Genomic DNA, 26,626 nt, shown 5'->3' on the forward strand with positions numbered 1-26,626 from the left:
CTGTAGTGTAGAAATGAGAAGGGATTCATAACTACAGATTGTAATAAAGATAAATAAGAAGATAGTATTATGCCAATAGATTTAAAAAGACAGAAATGATGAATGTCCTAGAAAAATGTGACTTACGAAAACTATCCCAATTTTGATCTTTAATCCAATTAAAGATAAATCCAATTTTTTTCTTTAATTCCCTTTATTTATTTTACTCATACCCTCATCCATCTCCCCTCTGGCAGTCACCTGTTTGTTCTCTGTATTTAAGAGCGCCCCTTCTTTCTTTGTTTATTCATTTGTTTTGTTTCTTAAATTCCACATATGAGTGAAACACATGGTATTTATCTTTCTCTCACTTATTTTCTTAGCATTACATCTTATAGGTCCATCCATGTTGCTGTAAATGTCAAGATCTCATTCTTTTTATGGCTGAGTAATATTCCATTATATATATATATATATATATATATTCCATTAAAATATTCCATTTTATATATATAAAAAATATATATATATAAAATGAAGGTTTATACATTTATCTATGGACACGGGTTGCTTCCATATCTTGGCAATTGTAAATAATGCAATTATGCATTATTTGCAATTACATTTGCAATTGTAAATAATGCAATTATGTAAATTATTATTTACAATAATAATTGTAAATAATGCTGCAATAAACATAGGAGTGCATGTATCTTTTTGATCTTTTTGAATTCATGTTTTTGTTTTCTTTGGGTAAATACTCAGGGGCAAAATTACTGAATCACATGGTAATTCTATCTTAATTTTTTGAGGAACCTCCATACTATTTTCCACAGTGGCTGCATCAGTTTCCATTTCCACTAACAGTGCATGAGAATTCCTTTGTCTCCACATCCTCACCAACATTTGTTGTTGTCTTTTTAATTATAGCCATTCTGACAGGTGTGAGGTGATATCTCATTGTGGTTTTGATTTGCATTTCCCTGGGTGATTAGGGATATTGAGCATATAGCATTTTGCTTATTTATACACATATATTTATAAATGTGGTCAGTTCATAATCTTTCCTTCTGGTGGTCTCCTTGTATCAGTTGGAAAATGTTCCCTATTTTCTGCTCTTTGATAAAATTGGCATTAGTATATGTTTATTTGTTCCTTGAATGTTTAGCCAAACTAAACATGTTTAGTTTAGCCAATCTGGTCCTATGGAAGGACCAAGGGGTAAACTATTAACAACTGATTCCACTTCTTTAATGATAAAGACTGTACTCCTATTTCTATATCTTCTTGGGATAGTTTTCGTAAGTCACATTTTTCTAGGACATTCATCATTTCTGTCTTTTTAAATCTATTGGCATAATACTATCTTCTTATTTATCTTTATTACAATCTGTAGTTATGAATCCCTTCTCATTTCTACACTACAGGGTTTTATGAACAATAAATGAGAAGCCTGTTAAGCCCTAGTCACACTACCTGGAACAAAGAAAGTAGCTGTAATCAATAACCCCAATCAGTAAGACTTATTGTTAGTACTGTTTATAGAGAACAGAACTAGTACCATACAATGAGGAGATAAATGATACACAGTTGTACTAAGGGGCCCCCCATTTCTTATGGAGGGAGGGATACTAATATATCCTATCTAGTGCCAATTAAAAAGAATTGTGCTCCTGAGTATATGTGTGTATGTGTGTGTGTTTTGTATTGTTCAGGAGAGGAACAGTTTCAGTAACTCTGGCACAAGAAGCATAGCATGTTCTAATGAGAGTTGGGTAACTAAGGCACCTTGCTGCTATTTCTGAGAAAGCAAGATATTGTACTAAGGGAGCCAAAACAATTTTTCATCTGTGATCTTATCATGAATTCTATCCCTCCCCACTAACAAACTACCACCTAGGGGCCATTGGAAGACATGTGTTTGACTGGATTTAGGAATTATTGTGCTGAGACAGGAAAATAAACAAGAGTTTTCTTACACATTACCAAGTGTTGTTAAGGGACCAAAACACATTAAGAGACAAGGTCATATTGGATAAAACCAGCTGCTGAGAGAATCACACACTGGACAAGTAGGTTTTGGTGAGGAGAAAAGGAAGAGAAGAGGTAGTGAAGGGCCCAAAACCATAGGTTGATCCTGCCTGGGGGGGAGCCTTACATATCAGGTTAACTGTGGAACATCAAATAGGAAAGGTAGAATGGTCCTGAAAGGAGCATAGGAGAGGAAGACTGGAGTCCAAATTTGCCAGTTTTAAATTTTGTTTTAGGTGATAACTAAAGAAAAGATAACTATTTTGGAAATTGGAATCATTTCTAAGATTCCTATCCAATGATGTGGTTGTGTGAAAATTCATGAATAATCATAAATTCTTATCCTGAATTTCATCGAAAGCTTAAGTCAGGTTGAAAGTGAGAAAGAAATGCAGAAAATCTCAAGCTCCTGGAATGAAGCAACATAAAGGACTTGTGGGCAGTGACTGTCCTGCCTTCTCCTGACTCACGCTCTGGCTGGCAGTGCCACTCTTAGCCTCACCCCAGATTTATTCCTTGAGCCAGATGTTGAAGACTACCCTGCTGCATGAGGAAACTCCAAAGGTACTGGTAACCCCCAAGGGCTGGGCATGAACAAATCAGTTATTAAACAATATGTGTTATATCCATATTCTATTCAAGACAAAGGAATTGCTTCCAGTGAGTAAAACCAGGCCAGTACACAAAAGCCACAGAGAGACAACTGTTGACTGAAATTAGGAAAAACTTCCTAACAGAGGTATTCCAGGATAGAATGTAACATACTAAAATCCCCATCATTCAGTGTGTTTCAAGCAGAGGCTGGCTTGTAGAAATTCAAGGAGGAGATTGGACCTGAAAGTTTACAATTCACTTCCATTTTCCAGTCCTATAAAATAGAAGAAATGACCAACAGTTACAATGAATTGACAGTTTACCCAAGAAAACGGAAATTGTGGAAATAATAACAGATCCAAAGCAACATAATAAACCAAATTAAAGGTCCAAAAACTTAGTAGAGAAGTACCAAAAATAGCTGTCCTGAAAAAATTCAAAAGACACCCCAAATTTCTTCATACCAAGGAAGATTCATCCCTTTGCATAAGCAATAATTAGACAGGATTCCTAGTAGTGAAGATAAAGGTAAAGTATGCAGATGATTCAGAGCCGGAAGAATTGCTACATAAGTTCTCAGGTAGTCCCCACCAGATTCCTACTTACATGCAGTAGAGAACATGATACTTGCCAATAAATATTAATAATGACCTTAAATAAACAATTGCTTTGCCATCTTATAAGAAAAAGCAGATATGCTTGAATTCTGTTCTCTGCATTTGTGCACACTACAGTTCTTTTCTCAAAATTTTGCACTGCATTACGTTAGAATTCAAAGTCATGGCTTACCAAACTTAATTGTTAATTCAGAAGATAGGATCCATGACCTCATGATTTCCCATGGGCTTAGTATCATTACTTACTCTTTTTTCATTTCTGACAGTGCCTGCAGATCAGATTAGAGGTATTCTTAATCCTACTGACATGAGTCAGCTTGAAACAGGAAAGAGAGATAAAAATTAACGAGGGCCTTGTTACTCGGTGTGGTCCAAAGACCAACAGCAATGTTACCACCTAGGAGCTCTGCAACATAGCAGAACCTCAGCTCTTACCACCCCACTCCCAGATTTGCTAAATCAGAATCTGCATTTTAACAAGATTCCCCCATGAAACAAAAGCAAAAATAAACTATTGGAGACTTCATCAACATAAAAAGTTTTAGGGTAAAATAAATTAAAAAAAAAAAAAAAAAGCTTTTAGGGGCACCTGGATGGCTCAGTCAGTTGACCATTCAACTTTTGGTTTCCATTCAGGTCATGATCTCAGGGTCACAGGATCGAGCCCTGAGTAGGGCTCCACACTCAGCACAGAGTATGCTTGAGTTTCTCTCTCCCTCTCCCTCTGCCCTTCCCTCCCACTCTTTCTCTTTCTAAAATAAATAAATAAATCTTAAAAAAAAAAAAAAAAAAGCTTCTACATAGCAAAGGAAACAATCAACAAAATTAAAAGGCAATCTATGGAATGGGAGAGGCTAGTTGCAAAAGACATCTCTGATAAAGGGATAGTATCCAAAATCTTTTTTTTTTTTTTTAAGATTTTATTTATTTGTCAGAGAGAGAGAGAGAGGGAGAGCAAGCGAGCACAGGCAGACAGAATGGCAGGCAGAGACAGAGGGAGAAGCAGGTTCCCTGCTGAGCAAGGAGCCCGATGTGGGACTCGATCCCAGGATGCTGGGATCATGACCTGAGCTGAAGGCGGCTGCTTAACCAACTGAGCCACCCAGGCGTCCCTAGTATCCAAAATCTTAAAGAGCTTATCAAACTCAACACTCAAAAACCAAATAATCCAGTTAAGAAGTCGGCAGAAGACATAAATAGACTTTTTTTCAAAGAAGACAAATAGATGGCCAACAGACATGTGAAAAGATGCTCAACATCACTCCTCATCAGGAAAATACAAATCAAAACCATGATGAGTTACTACCTCACGTCTGTCAGAATGGCTAAAATTAAGAACACAGGAAACAACAGATGTTCCCAAGGATGTGGAGAAAGGGGCACCCTCTTACATTATTGGTGGGAATCCAACTGGTGCAGCCACTCTGGAAAACAGTACAGAGGTTCCTCAAAAAGTTAAAAATACATTAAATTTTAAAATCCTCAAAAAAGTTTAAAATACTATCCTATCAGGGCACCTGGGTGGCTCGGTGGGTTGGTCCTCTGCCTTCAGCTTGCGTTGTGGTCCCAGGGTCCTGGGATCGAGCCCTTCATTGGCTCTCTGCTCGGCTGAGAGCCTGCTTCCTCCTCTCTCTCTTTCTGCCTGCCTCTCTGCCTGCTTGTGATCTCTGTCTGTCAAATAAATTTTTAAAAAATATCTTAAAATACCACCCTATCACCCAGCAATTGTACTACTAGGTATTTATCCAAAGGATACAAAAGTACTGATTCAAAAGGGCTTATGCTGGATGCCTGGGTGGCTCGGTCAGTTAAGCGGCTGCCTTCAGCTCAGGTCATGATCCCAGGGTCCTGGGATTAAGTCTCACATTGGGCTTCTTGCTCAGTGGGAAGCCTGCTTCTCCCTCTCCCTCTGCCCCTGCTCATATGCATTCTCTCTCCCTCTCTCTCTCTGTCAAATAAATAAATAAAATCTTCAAAAGGGCTTACGCACCTCAATGTTTATAGCAGCATTATCAACAATAGCCCAATTCTGGAAACAGCCCAAACACTCATCAACTGATGTATGGATAAGGAAGATGTGGTTTGTATATATATTCAATGGAATATTTCTCAACCATCAAAAAGAATGAAATCTTGTCATTTGTAGTAACATGGCTGGATCTAGAGTGTACTACACTAAGCAAAATACATCAGTCGGAGAAAAACAAATACTATGTTATTTCACTCATATGTGGAATTTAAGAAACAAAATAGATGAACCTAGGGGAAGCAGAAAAAAAGAGAGAGGAAGGCAAACCATAAGAGACTCTTAACCATAGAGAACTAACTGAAGGCTGCTGGAGGGGACGTTAGGGGATGGGCCAAATGGGTGATCAGTATTAAGGAGGGCACTTGTGATGAGCACTGGATGTTATATGTAAGTGATGAATCACTGAATTCTACTCCTGAAACCAATATCACACTGTATGTGAACAAACTAGAATCTAAACAACAACTTAAAAAATTAAACAGATTCCCCCATAATTCATATGTGCCTTAAAATTTGAGAAGTGCTAGAGAACAATGATTCTATTGCCTACCTTCTGACCTTCACCCCCTAAAAGCTTTAAGAAGAAACAGTAGGTTCTGGAAAACAAAAAAGGGAGATAATGACTCAGACTATATTCATTAATGAAATCACTAATCAAGTATTTGCATTGTTTTAGAAAATTTCCTACTGCTAACATAGTACAGCTGTGCTTAAAACGGGCTGGCAGACCCTCTGGTTTGTTCTGACCCAAGTCAGCTGATGAGGATCGGTTAGTCATTAGACATCAGGGAAAAGGAGAAGAGAGACTTCCACAAGTGCCTGTACCTGGAGAGGTGGCTGTTTGTCATAAGCTACTGTCAACAAGTCTAGCAGGGCCTCATGCTTTATTACCTGCAACCTCCTGCCTCTTTGTCCATGGAGGCAAAACCTTTCTGCTGGGGTAACTTCTGAGACACCAGTAGCCCCAGAGAAGGCATGGATGTAGTAGGAGAGGGAACTTTTTCAGCATCCAGATGTGGAAAATGTATAAAACAAAAATAAAGTATTTCCTAGAACACTTCCTCAATTCAAAAAGGCCACTGATCACAGGAAACAACCTAGATTTAAGATAGCTTTTTAGGAGGGGTGGTCAACAGTTCTTTAAATAAATCAAACATGATTCCGTTTTTAAAAAGTAAAATTGAGGGCGCCTGGGTGGCTCAGTGGGTTAAGCCGCTGCCTTCGGCTCAGGTCATGATCTCAGGGTCATGGGATCGAGTCCCGCATCAGGCTCTCTGCTCAGCAGGGAGCCTGCTTCCCTTCCTCTCTCTCTACCTGCCTCTCCGTCTACTTGTGATTTCTCTCTGTCAAATAAATAAATAAAAATCTTTAAAAAAAAAAAAAAGTAAAATTGAGGAGGGCAGTGTTCATGAGAGTATATCCTAGAATCAAGAAAATTTGGTACATCTGTGCCTGACAGTCTCATTGGCCAGTTTTGGTAGCAGGTATTAGCAATTAAGTCTTTACAAATAAGTATTTACATGCAAATGCACATGGGAAAAAAACGATGGTCATTTCCTTTTTTTTTTTTTTTTAATTTTATCTATTTATTTGACAGAGAGAGAGATCACAGTAGACAGAGAGAGAGGGAAGCAGGCTCCCCGCCCAGCAGGGAGCCCGACGCGGGACTCGATCCCAGGACCCTGAGATCATGACGATGGTCATTTTCTGCAGTCATCTGTTTCACTGCAGGACTGAAATTCAACCCAGAGGGCAAGAAGGAAGAGAAATATCAAGACCCCACCTTCTCCAAATACATTTGGATTGAAAATCAGATAGATACAAGAGCTTTGTGCTCCTACGAAACTGTGCCTGGCCTTATGTGGGGCCTGAATCTGGTCACCTAACGTCCCCTACTTCATAAAGAAAAACCATCTGACCATGGGGTGTATATTCATGGGCTGCAGAGGATGTGGTATTGGTCAGAAGCAGAGAGAGAAACTGAGGTCCTACAAGGGGACAAAAATTGCTCCAGAACAAATTGTAAGTCAGCAAGATTCTGAGTCCCTAATGTACAAGCTTAGCTTCTTTCCCTGACAGCTCCTCCTTTAAACTGTTCTGGGTCCTCTGGTGTAACAGCCACACTCTTTCCAATAGGGAAGCTCTAATAGGAGAACTGCAGAAAGTGCCACCAGGAAATGCAAATTAACACTAGGCCAAAGGTAGACAATGGACTTCCCCATCCTCCTGGGTACAAATATCCTCAAACCACCATTGCCACGTGTCATAGAATTTATAATGAATCATCTTTGTTGATGGAAAAGTGCATTCTTCCTATAGCCTTCTGGAAAGTTATTGTCTACCTTTTTTTTTTTTCCACCAGGGAAAAACTCAGAAGGAATATTGGGCGGGAAAACCTGTGTCACAAGGAACTGTGGTTATATTTGCTTTTACACATTGTTCTCTAAAAAACAAACAAACAAACAAACAACAACAAAAGACAAAAACAAAGACAAACCTAAATGCATAGCTATAAAATGCAAAAGTTTTTTTAAAGAATTTGTCATAGAGAACTTAAAATTTCAAGGAGAGACGCCCCTGGCTTTCTCTCCCCTGAATCCTAAAGCTCCCTCTAGTGACCAAGAACTTAACACCGCTACAGGTATAGATAGTAAACACTTTGTTAAGGCTTCTAGTTTTTAGAAAGTATCCTCAAGTTTCTATAGCATTTGCACGTAGGTCTGAGCATTCAACACAGAAACGTAAAAAATAAAAGTATCCTTTCTCCTGTTTAATGGACAAGAAACTGAGGCTCAAATAGGCCAAGGCGTGTAGAGTCACGTGACTCTAACAAGTGTGCTGGAGCTGGAGCTGGGCCTCCCATGTCCTGCTGCACTGCCTTGTGATCTGTGGCCACTGGGCAAAGTCATCCAAGACCATTCTCATGAAAGCACTCATGGAAGCCTTTTTAAGGGATCTACAGAAGTGATTCTTGACTTTCAGGAGGTCCCTTTGAGAATCTGATGAGAATTTTGGCCCAGACGTATACAGGAAATACCTGGATCACCCTGAAGGGTGTCTACTGACTCTCTAAATTGCCAAGGACCCCACGTTAAAAAGTTACTGACATCTACTGGATATAATCTTGAGATATCAAGAACTCAGAGCATGAACTTTGAAGTTCTTTACTCTTTCCTTTAATTATGATGTTTTCCATGCTTATCCAGTTTCCTCTTCACCCCATTGTTCAGAGTATTTACAAGGATTGAACAAATTAGTATATATTTGCTAACATTTAAGGAAAAGCCTGCGGATATTGCCATCAAGGCATCCTAACTTTCCCACAGGCATGCCTGGGATTAGTGGCAAACTGAGATGTTTCTAGGAAAGTAGTAATTTGAAAGCATTTTTTCAAATGTAAGAGCATACCACGGTCTCCCGAGCTGGCTCTGTAAAGAATCTAAAGAAGCAACATAGTGCATAATATATAGATGACTTTTTTCAGGGAACAAAAACCAGTATTGCCTCTAAATTTTCAACTCTTTTCATCCTAGCATTTCCAATGACTTTGGAAAAGCCCAAATCAACAGGGATGATCATGTAAGTCTTTTCCACATAAGCTCCATAAGGGTAGGGACCATGTCTATTTGGATCACTGTATTTCCAACATGCAACATAGCCACCAGCACTATAATACACTCAATAGATACTAGACAAATGACTATGTGAATGGTCATCTCTGAGTGAGCCCCTCTGGAAACTGCTCCTTTCCCTCCCTAATTAATTGGTGGCCTCTGATTACCTGAGACATTGCGCTAAAACACTCAACATAGACAATCTCAGGTTCCAGATCCTTGAATGTTCTGATGAAAAGTTCTGTCCTCTATTCTGTGACCCATGCCCACAGTTTACACTGTGTTATAAACAAACCTAAGCAATGATCACCACTTCATGCCTCAGCCCTCCCAGAAAGGATGGCACAGTTTAAAAGGGATGTATTAATCTTTGAGTAAAATGCAGCACTCCAATGACAGGACCACCCAGCCATCGAGGCTATTAGGAAGAAGTGAGGAAGATCTTTCTAGATCATCTCACACAACCTCTACTCATCACACCCTTCCCTCCCTCCAAGCTTTCACAGTGTAACTTCCCTCAGCTTCTCATCAACACTTCTCACCCGGTGAAATGTCACCCCAAAGATGTCTTCAGCTCTAGTAGTTAACAACTCTCACCTTTTCCATAGCAGAGTTCAGAACTTTATGACCGTGCTAGATTCTTTAAAATATATGTTGTTGTCCCCTCCTCTTGCATATGCAGCAAGGCCAGCAAGTGGGGTAGGAGCTGCTCAACTCAAGAATGGACTACAGGGTGGGACACCTAGGTGGCTCAGTAGGTTAAAGCCTCTGCCTTCAGCTCAGGTCATGATCTCAGGGTTCTGGGATAGAGCCCCGCATTGGGCTCTCTGCTCAGTGGGGAGCCTGCTTCCTCCTCTCTCTCTGCCTGCCTCTCTGCCTACTTGTGATCTGTCTGTCAAATAAATAAATAAAATCTTTAAAAAAAAAAAAAAAAGAATGGACTACAGGGGAAGGGAAGTGGGAGAGAAATGGAAAGATGACGGCCGGGGAAGTACTCAGCTGACATTGCTGACTTTGAAGCTGGCTTTGAAGATGGACGGGGCCATGAGCCAAGAAATGCAGGCAGCCTCTAGAAGCTGAATAGGCAAGTAGAGGGATTTTCCCCTGATGCTCCCAGAAAAGACACCCTGGCAAACATCTTGATCCCAGCCCAAGGAGAGCCATGTCAGACTTCTGACTTCCAGAATTGCAGAATAATACATTTGTGTTGTTTTAAGCCAAAAAAAAAAAAGGGGGAGGACTGTTTCACCCTCCGGTTTATCCTGCTTACCTTGATTCTTGCAAATCCAATTTTTTCAGCAGTTACTGACAATATCCCTATGAAAACAAGGAGCTTCTCAATAAAGAATTACTGCCTAAGTCACAGTGAAGTTGTGATTTCATGTGCAGATGGAGTCTCAGCATAGCATTGACTTTTCCCAGCTGCCCTGTTGGGTATTATATTTAAATCGAAGTTTGTCAAAATTTTGAGCACAACCTTTGGGATTTTTGTTATATCAAAGCAGCACCTGAGCTAATATTTACTAAATACCCTTCTCTGAGTTGACTCAACTTTAAAACAGTGTTTTGCTCTTTAAGTAATATCCATCAAATATTAGGTGTGATGTGATAATTGCTTTTTCTTAATATATATCAAAATAACAATAAAACTATAAATGGAGAAAACCTTTACATTAAAATAAATTCATAACTATCAAAATTTACAAACAACTCTATGTTCCCAGGAAAATTGCTTCTAGGTATCCTCAGTGATGTGGCTATTCCACTTTGTGAAATACTTTTCAACATTTTGCTCTCACCCTCCCCATGCCTCTACCCAAACTTAATTTTCACTCTCAGCAGGATAGCTGAATATACAACAGGTCCCCAAATGGGAACTCACTTGACTTCTCTGTTCTCTGCCCCTGCTTCCTGTTCCACTAAACTCCTACTCCACAATTCTTCTAGGAGAACTACTAGGTTTTGCTAGATGTCTTTGGAAGTTGAGTCAGGTTTTTGTGAGAGAAAAAGGTTCCACCCATTTGTTTACCTAAAAGGGAGTTCTTCCTGGCCATTTTGCCTAGTGATGCTATCTAAAGATCAAAAAGATCAGTTCACTGAAGTGCTAGAATGAAGATTTCCAACATGTAGTTACTAGTCTCATGTGGTGATTTGAACTTAAGTTAACAGAAGTAAAATAAAATACACAAAGATAAACTCAAAATGGATAAAAGACCTCAACGTGAGAGGAATCCATCAGAATCCTAGAGGAGAACATCGGCAGTAACCTCTTCGATATCAGCCACAGCAACTTCTTTCAAGATATATCTCCAAAGGCAAAGGAAACAAAAGCGAAAATGAACTTTTGGGACTTCATCAAGATCAAAAGCTTCTGCACGGCAAAGGAAACAGTCAACAAAACAAAGAGGCAACCCACGGAATAGGAGAAGATATTTGCAAATGACAGTACAGACAAAAGGTTGATATCCAAGATCTATAAAGAACTTCTCAAACTCAACACACACAAAACAGATAATCATATCAAAAAATGGGCAGAAGATATGAACAGTCACTTCTCCAATGAAGATATACAAATGGCTATCAGACACATGAAAAAATGTTCATCATCACTAACCATCAGGGAGATTCAAATTAAAACCACATTGAGATACCACCTTACACCAGTTAGAATGGCCAAAATTAACAAAACAGGAAACAACGTGTGTTGGAGAGGATGTGGAGAAAGGGGAACCCTCTTACACTGTTGGTGGGAATGCAAGTTGGTGCAGTCACTTTGGAGAACAGTGTGGAGATTCCTCAAGAAATTAAAAATAGAGCTTCCCTATGACCCTGCCATTGCACTACTGGGTATTTACCCCAAAGATACAGATGTAGTGAAAAGAAGGGCCATCTGTACCCCAATGTTTATAGCAGCAATGGCCACAGTTGCCAAACTGTGGAAAGAACCAAAATGCCCTTCAACGGATGAATGGATAAAGGAAGATGTGGTCCATATACACTATAGAGTATTATGCCTCCATCAGAAAGGATGAATACCCAACTTTTGTAGCAACATGGACGGGACTGGAAGAGATTATGCTGAGTGAAATAAGTCAAGCAAAGAGAGTCAATTATCATATGGTTTCACTTATTTGTGGAGCATAACAAATAACATGGAGGACATAGGGAGATGGAGAGGAGAAGGGAGCTGAGGGAAATTGGAAGGGGAGGTGAACCATGAGAGACTATGGACTCTGAAAAATAATCGAGAGTTTTGAAGGGGCGGGGGTGGGAGGTTGGGGAATCCAGGTGGTGGGTATTAGGGAGGGCATGTATTGCATGGAGCACTGGGTGTGGTGCAAAAACAATGAATTCTGTTATGCTGAAAAGAAATTTTAAAAAAAAAAAGTAAAAAAAATAAGTGAAATAAAATGAAAAATTCAGTTCGTCAAGATATTACGCACATTACAAACATTCAGTTATTGGCACATATTGGACAACTCAGATATGGAGCGTCATTTTTACATTAGGCAATACTGTTCTCAAAAAATTAAATTTCAATGATATTTTTAGAAAGAGTTCATCAGACTTTAATTCCATCAAGCTTTCCACTGTATCTTCTCACCCATATGTCTAACTGAAATCATATCTGCAACTGTTCTCATTATTTTGCTTTCTGTGCTGCTCTCAGAATAGGGGTTGCCCTTCTTTCTGTTCAAGAAATGTCTGTTTGCTTGTGCTCTGAAGATGACCGAATGTATTGCCTCAAGGATCTTACTCCATGAATTAAGCTCTCTTTAGCTTGTTTCTACCTTAATTAAGTTGTGAAATTCACCATGCATAAAAGAACATATAAGCACATCTGTTTGGGCTAAATAATCATAGAAATACAAGCCTATGTGTGCCCATCACCCAGGTCAATAGAGCACTGTTAGTACCTTCAAATGGGGATATTTGGTGTACACCTCCATTGTCTCTCCCTCCCACCCAAGAGTAAACGCTAGCCTTTCATTATAGTTTTAACACCTATGTATGGAGACTTAAGCAACGTATTGCTTAGTTTTAAATTTCATGTAAATGAAATCATACTGGTTATATTTTGTGAGGCATTTCTTTTTCTTTTTTTTTTTTTTTAAAGATTTTATTTATTTATTTGACAGAGAGAAATCACAAGTAGATGGAGAGGCAGGCAGAGAGAGAGAGGAAGGGAAGCAGGCTCCCTGCTGAGCAGAAAGCCCGACGCGGGACTCGATCCCAGGATCCCGAGATCATGACCTGAGCCAAAGGCAGCGGCTTAACCCACTGAGCCACCCAGGCGCCCAATTGTGAGGCATTTCTTTTGCTCAGTATTATGCTTCTGAGATTTACCTCTTTTGGTGTGTATATAGTGGGAGTTCCTTTATTTTCACTTTTGTTGAGTATTTCATTTTATGATAACACAAGATTCCTTCACTTTTATATCTGTATAGTATTCTATTACATGGCTAATCTACAATTTATTTATACGTTATTACTGTTGGATATCTGAGCTATTTTCAGCTTGTTTTTATCATAAGCAATACTATTTAGACATTCCTGTAGTTGTGTCCTAGTACATATTAAAACTTTCTTTTAGGGAAATGGCTTTCAAAAAATTTTTAACACAACTCATAACAAGAAATATATTTTACAACATAATCCAACATTATTAATAGAATACAAAACCTTACTAACAGCAATCCAAAACCTTAGCAAAATAATACACCACCTTATCATCTGCAATACATCCCAATATTTTCTATTTCTATTCTGTTCTGTTTAATTCTATCATATTCTTGTCTACATTTCTTGTTTTTGTTTTTAAGGCTGATTCACCCACCAGTGTGATCTGACTGTAATAAAAAAAAAATTAAAATGGCTTTAGGACATAAACCTAGCAATAACACTGTTAGGTTGCAAAGCATGTACAGATTTTAACTGTCCTAGGTAATGTAAACCATGTTCCATGGCACTCTCTCAATTTATACTCTCTTCATCAGGACATATAAGTTACATTGTTCCAAGGCCTTGCTAACTTGGTGACAAATGAACTTTATTTTTTTTTTCAGTGTTCCAAAATTCATTGTTTATGCACAACACCCAGTGCTCCATGCAGTATGTGCCCTCCTTAATACCCAACCACCAGGCTCATCCAAGCACCCCCCCCCCAAACCCCTCAGTTTTTTTTATCATATAAACTTTAAAAATTTTTTCTCATTTGTTGATATTACATGGTAGCACACTGTAGTTGCATTTCCATAGTTACTAATAAAATAGAGCATATTTTCCTGTTTATGGACCATTTGTGTTTCCTCCTCCCTGAAATACCTGTTTATATATTTTGGCCATTTTTCTATTAGGTTATCTACATCTTATATATTCATAGAAGTCCTTTAAAATTTTTGAAGTGCTGATCCTTTTTGGAAATGAATTACAAATATTATGACCCACTTCGTGGCTTGTCCTTTGACTTTGTTCAATATGGTTTTTAATGCAATTATGAGAAATATAGTTGAATTTATCAGTCTTTTCCCCCTGTGAATTGCATTTTGTTTGTTCTTTAATGTTTTAAAAACTCCTTCTGTATCAGAAGGTTGTATTAAACTACATAGTCTTCTAAAATCTCTATGCTTATCCTTTCACAGCTAATTCTTTCACCCACCAAAAATTGATTTTTATGTATGGTACAAGGTAGGGATATAATTTTGTTTTTTAATCTACATGGATCTTTCCAGCACCATTTATTATATGGTTGATCTTTTCTTCAGTGAACTGCAATGACTTCATCATGAATCAAGCTTGCATGCATTATTCGGTTTGTTTCTATGCCCTCTATTCTGATCCACGCATCCATTTGTCTACCTCTGGATCAATACAATGTCTGAGTCACTATAGCTTTATAATGTCCTAGATCTTGGTAAGGCAAGCCCCTCCACACCTTGTTCTTCATAAGTTTCTGGGCTACTTTTGAACTTTCCTTGTGTCTTTTTTTAATTTTAAGACACTACTGAAGTGCAGTTGAGATTCAACAAACTGTACATATTTAAGATATATAATCTGATAAATTTTGACATATGTATACAACTGTGAAACATCACCACATTCAAAATAATGGAAATATGCATTGTCACCTCCCCCAAATTTTCTTTTTGTGAATCCTCCTGAAAGAACTACCTTGCCAATCCCAAAACCCCATCCTCAAGCAACCACCACTTTTTGTCAGTATAGATTAGCTTGCATTTTGTAGAAATTTACATAAATGAAGTTATATGGTATATATTCTTTTTAGTCTAGCTCCTTTTACTAAGTATAAAATTACATTGAGGTCCATCCATATTGTGTGTCTATAGCATATTATTTGTTCAAACTGCTGAGTAGTATTCCATTGTGTAATATAGCTATTTGTTTATCATATAATGATGGACATTTCCAGGTTTTGGCTATTAAATATCCTTGAGTCTTCTAATACAGTAAAGTTATTTGGAAACTATTTGATTCTGTTGGTCTTGCTGTTAAGGCTTGCCATGTGGGAAAATGGAAGCATTTATTCTCAGACTAATTTTGTCCCGCTACTGAGGCAAAGTTCTTCTGAGTACTCCACTGAATGAATTAATGATAGTGAGATTTTGGACTCTGGTTGGTGGAAGCAGGAACCATCACTATATGGGCCTTGTGAATTGTATCCTGCAATCCTTGTGGGTGTTTTTTTCCCCTCAGCCTCAGGTAGTTCCCTCTACCTAAAACTCTACCTGAAATCTGCACATCGTATGTACAGATCAGTACTTAACTGAAAACTTGAGGGGGACTCTGCAGATCTCCAAAGTCCTCTTTCTGTTCGGTTCTGCCCTCTCTGGTATGCCTCCCTGCAATGTCTGTCACATTTGCTTCCCCAGATTTCCAGCTCCATCTCTTTAATTCAGGCTTGGGTTGTACCCCTGCACATGAGCTGAAAAGCCTCTCCAGGCAGAGAATTAGAGCAATTGTAGGGCTCATCTGGCTTGTTTCCCATCACTCGGAGATCACTCTCCTTCGTTACCTGATCTCCAAAATCTGAAAAATTGTTGTTTCATGTATTTTTCCCCATTTTTAAAAAGTTATTCCTGGTGAGAGGATATATCTGGTCCCTGTCACTCCATTCCCTCTTGAATGGAAGCAAAAGTCTGGAAGTCTTCTGGTATATTTTGTGACTTTTAACTGTGAGCTGCAAGTTTTCCCTAGGACTTTGGAGTAATTCTCTGAAACTTGATCTAGAGTTTATTTTCTTGAGAAAGGATTTGTATTTGCTTTTGTCAGTGAGTTGAAAACTCTATCAGTTAAGGACCACTTTAAAATTAAATTCTTCACTTGAGTTGTGCAAACAAGAAATTCTCAAGCAGTATTCCCTGCCTAGACTCAACACCATTGTTAAGACAGAAAGCTTTCTTACTACCTCCTTCTGCATGGCAAAGTTCATTTCTTATTCACCTTTATACAGAGCCTTGGGAGTCCCAGCTTTGTGCTACATGGGCAGGACCTACATGTTAGGTCTTGTCTCCCTCACTCCATGGAATCAGCAAAAGAAAAGTTCATCTCCAGAATTCAGACACACTATTCTGATGCGCTGACAGAATCAGGACTTCATTTGTACCTCTTCTTTTCTACTAACTCCCTCTCAGCAGCCAATAACACATTCAGTAGCTATAGCCATTACATACTCACTTGATTATGGATCTTCTCTTAGCTACAGCCTTCTTTCACATCTGCCAAGTTCTTAAAAGGTGCTGTCCACAGCTGTCTGTTTTCTAACCTTTAATTCATGCTTTAACCTATTGTAGTCTGTATCTTCCACTAGGTCTCCAATAAAACTGGTTTTTAGAAAGCCAACAATGATGACTTCCTTCTCCAAATCCAATGGACACTTCTTATTCTATCTTACTTAAATAATCTGTACTATCTGGCATTTTGATCACTCTTTTCTTTTTGGCTTCTTTTACATCATTCTTTCTAATTCTACTTCCATCTCCAATTTCTTCTCACTGGATTCTCTTCTTTTGTTCATTTCTTCCCAATGCTCTAAAAAGAGTATCTCCAAGTGATGGTAAACAAGCCAGATGAGCCCTACATTGCTCTAGTTTACTACTTGGAGAGATATTCCCCAGATTTTCTCTTTGTGGCATTATCTTTCAGCACGTCTCATGAACCATGTACTATCAGCTGCCAAAACTGGAACCATTCATCCTCTCTTTCTCCCTCCTTAGTAAAAATCTTACTTGCATGGGCACAATGCTGCCCAGAATGACCTATACCCCAGACTTGCTAGCATTTATATAGGAAGCATTTAAACATGACTACCTTACAGCCAAGAATGTAAAGATGTTATATGGGGTTTTCAGGAATACTACTTAAAGGAAGTTGATTCATCTGGGAAGCACCCTTCTCAGAGGTGTTTCTCTCTTTCTTCCATCTTCTGTCCTGCAACATGTACATGATAACTGGAGATCTAGCATCCATCTTGAACAAGACTTTGAAACCGGAAGCTATGTAGTAAGATGATAAAGCAAAAATATAGGAGCATGGCTCTCTACTGACCTCAGGGAGCCTATCAGCCTAAACCATCTACCTCTGGACTTCTTTTATGGGAGAAAAGTGAACTTCTGTGTTTAAGCCTCTGTTATTCTGGAGGATAGGGGAGGGGTTATAAACAGCAAGTCAAGGCTGAAGTAACACATCTGCCAACTCTCAAACTTAGTCATAGAAGATTCTTTTTCTTCCTTGCCTCCCTCATTAAATATATCCTGCTAACTTTGACCCCTAAATATCTCTCAAATCTTCCCTCCCCTCACATTTCATGCTACCCGAGTTTACTTCAAGATCTCAATGTTTTTTGCTTAGACTAACACAGTGACCACTGAAGCAGGTTTTCTTTTTCTTTTTCTTTTTTTCTTAATATATTTTATTCATTTATATGAGAGAAAGCACAAGTCAGGGGGAAGGGGCAGAGGGAGAAGCAGGCTCCCTCCAGGGAACCTGACATGGGGCTCTACCCCAGGACCCCAGGATCATGACCTGAGCGGAAGGCAGATGTTTAACTGACTGAGACACCCAGGTGCCCCTGAAGCAGGTTTTCTAAAACATAAACCTACCTTGTCTTTCAACCATGTAAAACCTATACACACCCATAACCTATGGAATAAAATCTAAAATCCTTAGTATTGCTTCCTTGGCCCTTGCCTATCAAGGGCCTTGCCTATCAGATATCTGCCTTCTTTTCCTTCTCTTCCATTTCAAACCTTATTGCCAATAACATATTTTATATGATGGGTTTTAATTTATTAAACAAATTGGTTTCATGCTTCTATGCCTTTGCACATATTGCCTGTTTTCCACAGGATGTCTTTCTCCTTTTGTTCACCTTTTGTCCTTTAACTTCCTATTCACATATCAGCTCATTAAGCTAGTCTTCTTTGATGCACCCCATCTCTCTCCAGCGTTTCTTTCACTCTGCCATCTCTACATCGTGTACATATTTACAACACTGAGTTTATTATGTAATAATTTTTGTTTATATTTTTGCCTTCCCTCCTACACATATGAGTTCTGAGAATGGGAAATACCCCACTGATCTCTGCATGCCCAGCAAATAGTGCAGTGGAATTCCTAGCTAATTACATATGTGTAAAGGAGTCAATAAAATTGTGTTTTACAAAGATTATGCAGAAATTAATAAGTGAAGCATAGTAATAATGATTTTCAAGAAAGAGTGTTTTCTCTAAAAACTAAAGAGTCAGGTAACAGAGTTTTGATAAATTTGATATAGACCAAAGTCAGCAGAAAAAGGAACATAATAGTAATATCCACCCAGTGGTAGTATTGAACAAATTCTACAAGCCTGTTCTCATAAAGGGCTTAGTTAGTAAGGTGCTTGAACATACTTCGATTGTGATTATTATTAATGTGTAATTGTGCCACAGAGCACCCCCCAAAAAGTTATGGATGCTGTTACAGAAATCGTGTGGCAGAAAGATATCTAAACACTTCTAAAGATTTTGCTGGGAAATTAGTTTCACAAAAGTAAAAAAAAATAAGTTTTCCTTCCTAAAAATGAGTTCAGTACATAGCTTCCTGAAGTGTTAGTTATTGCTTGAGATTGGAAGATAGCCACTTACTTGCATGAGCCCATTTCATCACTGAAATTAGAGCCATAAACCTAGCTGTGTGACCCACTTTTTTTTTTTTTTTAAGATTTTATTTATTTGACAGAGAGAGACACAGTGAGAGAGGGAACACAAGCAGGGAGAGTGAGAGAGGGAGAAGCAGGCTTTCCACCGAGCAGGGAACCCCATGCGGAACTCGATCCCATGACCCTGGGATCATGCTCTGAGCTGAAGGCAGACACTTAATGACTGAGTTCTTTTTAACCTGCATGAAGAGCCAAAACTTTGACTCTCCTTCAAGAACTCAAATCAGATTTCCAAGAAGTTGAGCTTGGGTATTTGCTTGCATTTTATATAAATGTATAAACAAAGCAATGTTTTAGAAGAATCTGGGAGGAGTGTGCGTGGGAATTGAAACAACGGACACATTGTCTAGGTTTTCTCTGGTATGAGAGATTAAAGGAATGATCGTAGCTTCACACATACTGCATGTTTGTGCAGTAATTATGCTTTACAATTGGTTCTGGTTTCTCCATTAATGCCAAAGATTCCTTTTTAGAATGTGAGAAATCTTTTTGGCTCCAGCATACCAGTTACAAACATTCTTTGGTCTTTTTATGCTTAATGATAGTGTTTTAAAAGCTATACTTTGTATAAATTTGGGGTGTGTGCGTGTGTGTGTGTGTGTGTGTGTGTTGGGGCCATGGATAGGGCTGGGATATAGGGGAAGAAAAGAGAAAATCGGGGTTTGGAGGACTATGTTTTAAAAGTAACTCACATGGCAACCATTCACAGTCAAAAAAGAGACAAAATGTCAAAAGAAAAACAGTCCCAAAACACAAGTTTAGAATTCTTACTGATGAAATTCATTTAGGTGACAACAAAACCTCATTATACACATGCATGGGGTATATATCTAGCTATAATTATCTACTATTCTTCTTGATTTGCATAAGAACATCCACTTGACTGGCCCCAATGATGAAAAAGTAGCAGCTACTTTTGTTTTAATGTATCCCACACAACAGAGTTGAAATTGAATTTGCTAAAAATTAGCTTATCCTTTTTTATTTCATTCTGATACATAGGTTTAGAACATTCTAAATGAGTCTGGTATCTTTTCTACTTTTGTCCTTTTCCAATATTTATTAGTAAAGGTATCATGAAAAAAAAGGGTGAATTTCTGTTATTCTGATATATTTTCCTTTTTTAATCTTTATTTTTCTTTTAGAGGGAGAGGAAAGGAAGGGATAGAGGGAAAGGGAGAGAAAGATTTTTTTTTAAGTTTTTGTTTTGTTTCATTTTTGTTTTTTTATTGGAGAGAGACAGAGAGCAGAGCTATGGAGAGAGAGCACAGTTGCGGGGAGAGGCAAAGGGAGAGAGAGAAGCAGACTCCCCACTGAGCAGCGAGCCCGATGTGGGGCCCAATCTCAGATCCTAGGATCATGACCTTAGCCAAAGGCGGACACTTAACAAGTGAGCCACCCAGGTATCCCGGTAGAGAGAGAATCTTAAGCAGGCTCTACACGTAGCATGGAGCCCAGTGCAGAGCCCAATATGGAGCTCAATCTCATGACCCTGAGATCATAAACTAAACTGAAATCAAGAGTCCAATGCTTCACCAACTGAGCCATCCAGGCACCCATACCCCCCACCACTTTCTTTAGGTAATAATAACATAGCTACTGTTATCAACACCTATTATATATCAGGTGTTATGCTAGGTATTTTCAAACACAGTTCTATCACTAACTAGCAAATTATCTTCTCCACACTAATATTTCCTTTTTCTTTATTTTTTAGTCAAGTATATTTAACATATAGTGCCATACTAGTTTCAGGAGTACAAGTCTATACATTTCTCAATGGTCATCAAGATAAGTATATTCCCTTCATCTGTTTTACCCATTCTATACCCACCTCCCCTCTGGAAACCAACAGTTTGTTCTCTGACTTTAAGAGTCTGGCTTTTCATTTGTCTCTTTTTTTCCTTTTTTGTTCATTTGTTTCTTAAATTCTACATATGGGTGAAGTCACTTGATATCTGTCTTTCTCTTACTTATTTCACTTAGCATTATACCTCTAGGTCCATCCATGTTGTTCTAAATGGCGTGATTTCATTCTTTTTATGGTTGAGTAATATTTCATTACACACACACATCTTTATTCATCCAACTGTGGATGGATACTTGGGTTGCTTCCAAACTTTGGCTATCGTAAATAAACAATTTACAACAAATGTAATTTTTTGCAAATTATTTTTACAAGTTAACTGCTATTGTTGCAAATTTATAATAAACTGCTACAATAAACACATGGGTGCTTATATTTTTCGAATTAGTGTTTAGTTTTCTACCAATACCCAGTAGTGGAAATACTGGACCATATGGTAATTCCACTTTTAAGTTTTTGAGAAACCTCCATACCATCTTCATAGTGGCTGCACCAATTTTTATTCCCAACAGTGCACAAGGGTTCCTTTTCCCTCTGCATCCTTGCCAACACTTGTTATTTCTTGTCTTCTTTATTTTAACCATTCTGACAGGTGTAAAGTGATATCTCATTATGGTTTTAATTTGCATTTCCCTGATAATTAGTATTGTTGAGCATTTTTTCACTTTTCTCTTGGCTATCTGTATGTCTTCTTTGGGAAAATGTCTACTCAGGTCCTCTGCCAATTTTTAATTAGATTATTTGTTATTTTTGGTGTTGAGTTGTATAAGTTCTTTATATGTTTTTAATATTAACCCCTTATTGGATACATTATTTGCAAATATCATCTCCCTTTCAGTAGGTTGCTTTTTTGTTGATGGTTTCCTTTGCTATGCAGAAGCTTTTTATTTTGGTGAAGTCCAAGTAGATTAATTTTGCTTATCTCCCTCGCCAGAGGAAACATCCAGAAAAATGTTTCTATGGCCAATGTCAAAGAAATTGCTATGTTTTCTTCTAAGAATTTTATGATTTCAGGTCTCTCATTTAGGTCTTTAATCTATTTGAATTTTTTTTTTTTTATGGTGTAAGAAAGTCGTCCAGTTTCATTCTTTTGGAAATAGCTGTCCAGTTTCCCCAGCACCATTTGTTGAAGATGCTCTTTTTCTCATTGCCTATTCTTCCTCCTTTGTCATAGATTAACTGACCATAAAAGCATGGGTTTGTTTCCAGACTATCTATTCTGTTCTACTGATCTATTTTTTGTGACAGTACCATACTATTTTGACATACGCTAATGTTTCCTTGAGCATAAGAATCTATATAATAAAAGTACATACACAATGGAGTTGTAAAAATTAATATAAATTACTTAGAATAATAAGCCTGGTACATAATAAGCACTCAGTAAATGTTCAGTATTATTATTTACTATTATTTAAGTTAATCCTTGTAATACATCATAAACACTAGGTAAATGTTTGGTATTACTATTATTTGCTATTATTTAAATTAATTCTCAGAACCACCTTTTGAAAAAGATATTATGATCCCATTCTACAGATGAGAACATAGAGGTTCTGAGGCTAAGAAAGTGCTCAAAGTCACCCAGCTAATAAGCATCACAGCTGGAATTTGAACCCATTTCTGCATGTCTTTCAAGGCCGTGCTCTACATTATCCTACATTGCCTCCTCAACATGCCAGTCTTTCACTCTTACCTTTGGCATGGTTTCTTAACCCCTTTGTGCCTCAGTTTCTTCATTTATAAAATGCAAATAATAATAGTGCTACTTAGAGTAAGCACTCAAATAAATATTATTATTCTGATGTTTGTCCTAGCAATGACATTGCTTTCTAAGACTTAGGGCTACCTTAAAACCTCCTATGCAAGATAAGAAAAAAAAAAAAAAATGACTGACTATACAGTAAAGTGATGACTAATTTTAACCTCATCTTTCACCCAGTGACATGATTATTACACTAACGGTCCTTTTAATCTGCTTAACATTTTATTCCTGAATTTCTCTTTGAACCTCTCTTGGAGGAACCTTAACATCTTTATGTAAAAATAACAGACCCAAACCACCTGAAATAACAAAAGTGGGGATTTTTTTTTTTAAAGGGGATCTGTTTGTTCTGGAATACCATAAAAGAAGTCTGCTAATTCAGCAGATTACTAGCTTCAAAGCAGTTCAACTTGACCAATTTGGAAGCCAAAACAGTCTTCTTGGTCAGCATACAAATGTGAATGCAACAACTAGCCTGACAAGTACATTATAAAAGTTGTATGTAAGAGAAAAGAGTAAAGTAGTGTCCAGGGAAAGAGTGACTCTCCATTGTGATGGGAGTCTAGTTCATGATTACAAATTTGTTACATCGAAACCATAATTAATATTTTATGTCATCCAATCTGGCTTATGTTCTTATTCCCAACTGGACATCCCTCCTCCTTTTCATAAATAGCGAAGTATTTCAAATGATACTCTAAAATTCAGACAACTGAACAGGGCATTCTTCAAAAATAGATATGTCAAAACTAAAACTTGGAAAAAGAAAACTGAACTCCTACAAGGAATTATACACCAAATCTTCCATTAAAGGATTGCTTATTATGTGTGGCATCATCAGCTCTTGATTATACACATTAGTGGAGGGGGACCAATGACCGAGATAACCCAAAAATCATTTACATGATTTTGAAATAAATGTATTTTGGCATTTGTATTTGGTCCTGGGTATATCTGGAGGTCTTGGGGTTGGAAATGGAAACAACATAAAGAGATCACACAGTTTGACTTAAAGACCTAGGTAAAAGTGTCCAGATTCTTGATCTGGAACTTGTCCCAGCTCTTTCTGTCTTCAGTTTTACCAGGAGTTAAGACTTCCTTTGCCAGACTACCAACCTAAGTAGACCCGTTTGTGACTTATACCTCCCATTAAGTTAGGAAGAAATTGTTCCTTTCCAGTGCCAACAGGACCACACAATGTATGAAATGAGAAAAAACAAACAGATATTGGATATCTTAAATAGGTTACTTATACTCTGTCCTTTCATTTTCCTTTCTGCCCAAGCTGATTCCAGTGAGGTTAAATGTGATGTGTGACACCATCAGTCTCATCCTTGGTACATATTTAGTTCTGTAGTTGACAGCTCTATTTTATTAGCTTGAGGTTGAAAAAAGCTCTGCTTCTGCCAAGTCACACAGTGAATTACCAATCTATAGATTTAAATATAACCCCACAAGAAAAATATCCTGTTGACATCTTTGCAGAATAAATGAAAAATACCATTGCCCTACCAACCAATCAGGGCCTACAAAAAGTGATAAATTTAAGAAGTGCAAAACGTGAAAAGGTCAAGAGGAAGAAAAGCATTATAATGTTGATGAAAAACACAACCCCAAAACTCCTGATTTTTCTAACAAAAAGTGTTCACTCAATTGCTCGCTATTATTCCTTTATATTACCTAAAAAATAACAAACCTGTTTCATTTCAATTACTTGCTACCAGCAAGCAATGTACTGTGTCACTTTTGTTTGGTGATTGTTTCATTATACTGCTGGATTACTTATTAAGGCTGTGTTTATTCAACTCCTAGGACACAAAAGTCTGTATTATCTGAATGCAATACCTTGAAAAGCCTCCTCTCAACACATTCCAGAACATGTTCATAATAGCAATAAATGATGCAGGATTTTAAAAATATCAGTAAACAGTAACTATAATTTGGAGGGTGTCATGCAGTAATTATTTTTCAACTGCATATGCAGCTTTTGTATGAGAGAGTAGCATTTTGTTATATAACTATGTCCTACAAGTAACTTAAGTGTGAATCATACACAGTTGTGTTTTTAAGTGATTTCATTCTGTTTCACCTCAGCAATTCTCAGATTAATTGGGATTTGTTATATTTCTAGGATTTTAATTCCATACCATTAAAACTATGCACCATCAATAACATTCATTTGTAAACTCACGTCAAGAAAATTAGCTTCCCAAATATTGAATTAAAATTATAATTCATTAAATAAGTGATAAGAATTAAGAGTACATTTACTGTGATAAGCATTGAGTAACATATATAATTGTTCAATCACTATATATTGTACACTTGGAACTAATAAAACACTGTACATTAAAAAAATGTGATATTGGCAGACAGACACATACATCAATCAAACGGAACAGAAAACCCAAAGAGACCCACACAAGCCTGGCCAACTGGTTTTTGACAAAGGAGCAAATGCAATTCAATAGATAAAGGATCGTCTTCTCCACAAATGGTGCAGGAATAACCATAAGCAAGAAAAACAAAAAACAAAACAAAACAAAAACCAAAAAAATGAACCCTGACCTAAACCTCACATCTACACCAAAATCAATTCAAAATGGATCACAGATATAAATGCAAGACTATGAAACTTTTCAAAGAAGACACAGAAGATTTCAGGAGCTAAGTTTGGTGAAGAGTTCTCAGATATATACCAAAGCAGGATACAGAAAATTAAAAATTGATAAATGAGACTTCATCAGAACCCAAATCTTTTTTTCTGTGAAAGACCCTATTAAGATGAAGAAAAAATAAGCTACAAACAGGGAAAATATTTGCAAACAACATGCCCAACAAAGGACCTATATCTCATATATATAAAGAACTCTCAAAACAATAGTAAAAATTCCAATTAGAAAAAAAACACACTATATGAACAGACATTTCAATAAAGAGCACATATACATGGCATATAAGCACACAAAAAGATGTTCAACATCATTAGACATCAGGGAAATGCAAATTAAAACCATGCAAAAATATTATTATATACCTACTTGAAAACTCAAATTAAAAAATAATAACACCAAGTGCTGGCAAAGATGTGGAGAAACTGGATCTCTCCTACACTGCTGGTGCAAATGTAAAATGTATGGTCACTTTGGTAAAGAGTCTGGCAGTTTCTTTAAAAAAATCAACAAGAAACTACTGTACAACTCAGCAAATATACTCCTGGGCATTTACTCCAGAGAAATGAAAACTTATGTCCACACAAAAACACAGTTATTCATAGCAGCTTTACTTGTAATATCCCCAAACTAGAAACAACCCAAATATCCTTCTATGGGTGAAAAGTTAGACAAAATACAATGCATCTGCACCATGGAATACAACTCAGCAATACAAAGGAACAAACTATTGATAAAAGCAATGTCCTCGATGGGCCTCAAAGGCATTATGCTGAGTAAAAGCCAGTCTCAAAAGGTCACATACTGCATGATTCCATTTATAAAACATTCTCAAAATGACAAATTATAGCAATGGAGAAAAGATTCATCATTGCAATGTAGTTGGAAGGGGGTGGGAGTGATCACAAGGGAGTAGCATGACAGAGATCTTTGTAGTGATGGAGCAGTTCTGTATCTTGATGCAGTGGGGTGGGAGTAGTTTTGTGAATCTATACATATGACAAAATGGCACAAAACCATATACACATATCATAGCAATGTCAATTCCCTGCTTTTGGTATTATACTGCAGGGTACCTAAGATGGAACCATTAAAAGAAACTGGGTGAGGGGCACACAGGACCTCTCAGCACTATTTTTCCTATGAACACATAATTGTTTCAAAATAGTTTCTTAAAAACTAAAAAAATATATATAATTTATTAAATATATAATTTGTTTATTATCTCTATTTTCAACCTAA

The 26,626-nt window shown here is 37.5% G+C and overlaps 1 protein-coding gene across 2 annotated transcripts in view; it reads right to left on the reverse strand.

The window, feature by feature from the left end:
- CCDC34 (coiled-coil domain containing 34) overlaps positions 1 to 26,626 on the reverse strand; it is an 80,666-nt gene that overhangs the window by 9,510 nt on the left and 44,530 nt on the right. The window contains exon 7 of one of the 2 annotated variants that reach the window (XM_059138605.1): positions 2,629 to 2,878. The exons of the other annotated variant lie outside the window; for it this stretch is intronic. The gene's annotated coding sequence lies outside the window, so the exon portion shown is untranslated. Of the gene's footprint in view, positions 1 to 2,628; positions 2,879 to 26,626 lie in introns of those variants that run through there. 2 annotated transcript variants of the gene reach the window in all.

Source organism: Mustela lutreola, chromosome 1 (genome assembly GCF_030435805.1).
Source record: "Mustela lutreola isolate mMusLut2 chromosome 1, mMusLut2.pri, whole genome shotgun sequence".
Taxonomy (NCBI): Eukaryota; Metazoa; Chordata; class Mammalia; order Carnivora; family Mustelidae; genus Mustela; species Mustela lutreola.